Consider the following 5,989-nt stretch of genomic DNA (forward strand, 5'->3'; position numbering starts at 1 on the left):
CAGATGTAAATGTGCCCCCTGAGGAACATGGGGTCTCAATCCCAGTTACTCTCAACCCCTGGGGAACATGGGCTCCCCGACTGAAGCACCAGAACGAGGAACAGGAGCCCACAAAACATCAGCTGTGAAAATCAGCAGGGATTCTGTCCTCCAGGGAGAGACAGGAATCTGCTAGAAACTCAAGGGCCCTCTTAAAGGGCCAGCACACAAAACCTTATTTGCGGCCATTCACCCTGGGCTCCAGCAGAGGGGAGGTGGCTCAGAGAGAAGGTGTGGCTTTGGAGAAAAGGTGAAGGGGACAGCGGTCAAAGACCCTGTGCTGAGCTCCTCACCCACATCACCCACAGATGCCATCTTTCCTGGATTGAGCACTCCCCTCAATAAGGTGTCAGCCTAAGGGAATGCACCCGACCCCCTCTCCCGCCTCCCTGTGGCCCAGCCCTGCCCTGCCCTGCCCTGCCAAGCTTGTGCCATGTGATGGAGTGTGCTGGCTGCCACCAACCTGGTCCATAGAACAGACTTTCTTGGAGGTCTCTTAAGGAGGTTCAAGCAGATGTGGGGTGTCAGAGATGAATAGGGAAATACTGAGTTGTGTGGCTCTAGGGTGAAGACCATTTTTATGCCTCATGCCTGACTGGTGCCAGCCCCACAGGAAATCCATTAGCCCCATCCCTCTGATTCCCTGTGGCCGTCCCTGCCAAGCTCTAGCCCTGCAGAGAATTCAGCTGGCTGCCATAAGCCAGAACCCATGGTGCAGACTTCCTAGGAAGGTGCTCGAGGAGGTCCAGGCAGACTCAGGGGGTGGCAGAGCCTGAGTTGTGTGGCCCCAAAGCAAGGACCATTATTCCTTTGCAGGCTGGCACCACCATTCCTGTGCAGAACCCTTCCTCCATATGACCAAATATTGGTCTATTTTAGCCTGATGAACTCTGCTGGCCTCATCCTGATGGCTCCCTGAGGCGCCACTTCACCACAAAGGTTTGCAGGTCCCTGGCCAGTAGCGATGGCCTCAGTGTATCCTGAGGCTTCTGTCGAGTGGCCTCAGAGCCAGCACTGGCACTGAGTGTGAATCTGTATTAACATAGTGAACACCATTTACCCCTACCTGGTGACTCATTGAGAAACTACCTCATGCAACTCATGCTCTGCCTAATGCTCTTTTAGTGACTGAGTCTAACATGCAGCTAGAAGGTGAAGCTGAATCTTGGGGTGACTTGAACCTTTTCCTGACCTGCCCCAGGGCTTGGTGCTAGTGGAAGCTGTCCCCAGCCACACGCACCCAGGCCCAGCAGAGGCAGCCCCACAAACTGCCTTTATAGCTTTAAACAAGTAGCTCAGGACCAGTCATAGGAAGCACCTGACATTGACATGTACTGGATTCCCTCCCAAGAGGTCCCAGAACCAACACACCTGGTAATTGGATAAAGACCACACCAGAGCCCAACCCAGTTATCTCTACAAGTGGCACACCCAAAGGGAGATCTTGGTAGGCACCAGAGTCTATCCCCACACAGTGGTTTGTACCCCACTCATGAATGGACAAATAGCAATAAAAGCTCAGTTAAACCAGAAGAGTGCACAGAGCCCATATGGAGGGCGCATTCAGGACAGATGAGTGGGAAGGCTGTGCCATTGGACCCTATAGGACACCTACTACATAAGGTCACTCTGCCAAGACTAGGAAATGTAGCAGCTCTACCTAATTCATAGAAACAAATACAAGGAGGCGGCCAAAATGAGGAGACAAAGACACATGTCCCATATGAAAGAACAGAACAAACTTCTAGGAAAAAAGAGCCTAAACAAAATGGAGACAAGAAATCTACCAGATGCAGAGTTTAAAACACTGGTTATATGGATACTCAATGAATTTCGGGGAAGGGTAGATGAATTTAGTGAGAACTTCACAAATAGATTTTAAAAACCCACTAATAGAAAACATTTTAAAAGTCAGAAATGAAATAAAGACTATATTACAGGGAATCAATAGTAAAGTATATTGGAAGATAAGGAAGCAGAAAACACCCAGTCAGAACAGCAAAAAGAAAAAAAAGTCTAAAAGGAGCCTTTGAGACAACTTCAAAGCTACCAACATTCACTTCATGGGGTTGCAGAAGGAGAAGAGAGAGAGCAAGGAATTGAAAACCTATTTGGAAAAATAATAAAAGAAAACTCCCCTAACCTGGTGAAGAAAATAAACATAAGAGTCCAGGAAACACAGAGTCTCAAACAAGATTAACCCAAAGAGGCCCACACCAAGACACAACATAATTAAAATGCTACAAGTTAAAAACAAAGGGATAATCTTAAAAGCAGCAAGAGAAAAACAGTTAGCTACAAGGGAGCTCCCATAAGACTGTCAGCTGATTTCTCGATAGAAACTTTGCAAGTCAGAAGGGATAGGCATGAAATACTCAAAGTGATGAAAAGCAACGACCTACAATCAAGATTACTCTATCCAGAAAAGCTATCATTTAGAATCAAAGGACAAAGAGTTTCCCAGAAAAGAAAAAGTGAAAGGAGTTCATCACCACCAAACCAGTATTATAAGAAATGTTAAAAGATCGTTAAGAAGAAGAAATAAAAGATAATTATAAAATGACAATAAATACATACTAGTATCTATCAACAATTACTTTAACTGCAAATGGATTAAATGTTCCAATCAAAAGACACACAGTGACAGAATGGACAAAAGAAGACCTTCACATATACTGTCTACAATACTCTCTTCAGAGTGAAAGACACACACAGGATGAAAGTAAAGGGATAGAAAAATATATTTCATGAAAATGGAAACATAAAAAGGTAGGGTAACAATATTTATACCAGATAAAATAGACTATAACAAGAGAAAAAAAAAAGGAACCAGCAATTCCACTTCTGGGTATTTATCTGAAGAAATCCAAAACACTAAATTGAAAAGATATGCATTCATATGTTCATTGCAGTATTATTCACAATAGCCATGATATGGAAGTAATCTAAGTGTCCATCAATAGATGAATGGGTGTGCCAAGCCAGCTCAGCCAAGGGTTCACAAGCCTGAGTGAGGGCGGTGAAAGATGAAGAAATGACAGACAAAGAGAATAAGCTGGGTCTCGGTGGATCTTCCTGTGCCTGGCGGAGGCCACAGAGAGATCCAGAGGCAAGCTGAGCCTTTATTTTATAGCCAGAGGTAAACAAGGTAGTGGTCACCATAGTTACAATGTTCTTGTGGGTTTCACTTGTTTTGGCAGCACTTGCTACACCTCCCGCAGGCCATTAACTACCTAGGAAGGATCTAGGGAGCATCATAAGGTCAAGCCTAATTATCCTAAGAGGGCTGTGCCCTCTAAGCTGGGACTTGTTTGTGGCTTTGCCAACAGGTCAGTCCGAGGCTTAACCCTATAGCCGCGCCCTACAAATGGGTAAAAAGGTGGTGCATATATACAATGAAATATGTCTCAGTCATAAAAAAGAATGAAATTGTGCCATCTGCAACAACCTAGAGGGTACTGTGCTGAGTGAAATAAGCCAGACAGGGAAAGACAAATGGCATTTGATGTCAGTTAAATGTGGAATGTAAAAAACAAAATAAACAAACAAACAGAACAGAAGCAGACTCATAGATGCAGAGAACATTTTGATGGCTGCCAGATAGGAGGGGGATTGAAGGGATGGGCAAAAAAGGTAAAGGGATTAAGAAGTACAAATTGGTAGTTACAAAATAGTCATGAGGATGTAAATTATAGCATAGGGAATATAGTCAGTAATATTGTAATAACTATGTCAGATGGATACTGTATTTATCAGGGTGATCACTCTGTAAGTTGTATAAATGTCTAATAACTGGGCTAGACACTTGAAACTAATATAATATTGATTTACATTGTATTATATCTTTTTCTATCTCTTGTATGGCCTTGGCCAGTGTGACTCAGTTGGTTGGGCATCATCCCGTGCACCAAAAGGTTGCCGATCAGGGCACACACCCAGGTTGTGGGCTTGATCCCCAGTTGGGGCTATGCAAGGAGGCAGCTAATCAATGCTGTGCTGTCACACCAATGTTTCTCTCTCTCTTCCTTTCTCTCTCTCTAAAAACCAATAAAAATATTTTAAAATATAATATTATACATTGACTCTAATTGAAAAATTAAAAAAAAATACTTAAAAAAATAATCCCAACCCTAAGCATCAAGTAATTCCAGAGAAATTTAAAGCTGATGGTGAATTTTAGGTCGCCATGGCAACAAAAACCACAAACCCAGCTCAACTCCTGACTAGAGCAAGTGAAGTCCTCCTCCTCCCCACACACTAATGGCCTAGGAGAAGAGGTGTACTATTTCTATGTATAAATACAGTTAATTTTCAGTCTATGCTATTCTAAAATTTATTTCTGATAAATAAAAACTCAAGGAAAAAATTCCCAGTAAAGGAGCAAAGCAATCATTAGAATCAGACTTAGAGATAACCCAGATGTTAGAAGTATCAGATGGTACAGAGAAGTATGCCTTTGGTAGCTAATTTTACATGTTGACTTGACTGGGCTAAAGGCTGCCCAGATGGCTGGTAAAACATCACTTCTGTATATCTGTGAGGGTGTTTTTAGAAGAGATTATTGATTAAGGTAGGCTGAGTAAAGATCACCCTCACTCCTCACTCATGTGGGTGGGTATCACCCAATCCATTGAGGGCCAGGAGAGAATGAAAAGGTGGAGGGGATGGGATTCGGTTTCTCTGCTTTAGTCAGGACACCTCTTTTTCTATCCCCAGACATCAGTGCTTCTGGTTCCTATGCCTTTGGACTTGGATGGGGACTTACATGTATATGTATTCCTCCTAAACTCAATAATCAAATAAACAATCCAATTAAAAATGGGCAAAATTTAAACATTTTACCACAGATGATATGCAGATGATAAAATATAAAAAGATGCTCAACATCATCACATTAGGGAAATTAAAATTAACATTATGAAGATATATTACTACATAACTATTAGAATGTTTTCTTAAAAACCTGACAGAACCAAATGCTGACGAGAATGTGGAGCAACTGAGACGCTCAGACATTGCTGCTGGTGTATGAGAAAATGGTGCAGACACTGTGGAAAACAGTGTCTAACATGCACTTACCATGTTAGCCAGCATGACCATCACCCAAGAAGCATGAAAATGTATGTTCATACAAAAACTTGTACATGAATGTTTATAGAGGCTTTATTCACAATTGCCCCAAACTGGAAATAATCCAAATGTCCTTTAACTGGATAAATACTAATAAACTGGGGTATATCCAGGCCCATTCTACTCAACTGTAAAAAGAAACCACGGATAGACACACAGCATGTGTAAATCACTAATGTATTATGCTAAGAAAAATAACCTAGCCAAACACAGCTTATACGTATGACATTCTGGAAAAGGCAAAACCACAGGGACAGAAAATAGATGAAGGGGTTGCTAGCAGTTGGGCATAGGACAAGGACAGACCACAGAGGACCATGAAATCATGTTTCAGGTGATGGAACTGTTCTATATCTTGATTGTGGTAATGCTCATGTCACTCAAAACTTCATAGAACTGTATAGAAAAATGGTGAACTTCACCGCATAAAAATTATACCACAATATATTGACTTTAAAAAAAACCTAGAAGAGACTTATTTTTCACTTTTGCTCCTGTCAGACTGTTCTGCACACCACCACTACCTCCACCACCACCACCACCACACACACACACATCAGTTTTTTACACCCCCACCACCCACACACACACACACACACACACACACACACACACACACACACACACAGAGCTCTTTGAAGGTATAGCTTCCATATGGGACAAATGCTGTTTTCTACACACTTAAATACATAGCATCGTATATTACCTTATATCCCCATTTTCAATGAAAACATCAATTAGAATTTTATTATAGATATATACAACAGCTTTACCATACATTTTGAGATAATTTTAAAAATGTTTGATATTTTCTAAAATA

The sequence above is a fragment of the Myotis davidii genome, unplaced genomic scaffold (assembly GCF_000327345.1).
Source record: "Myotis davidii unplaced genomic scaffold, ASM32734v1 scaffold97, whole genome shotgun sequence".
Taxonomy (NCBI): domain Eukaryota; kingdom Metazoa; phylum Chordata; class Mammalia; order Chiroptera; family Vespertilionidae; genus Myotis; species Myotis davidii.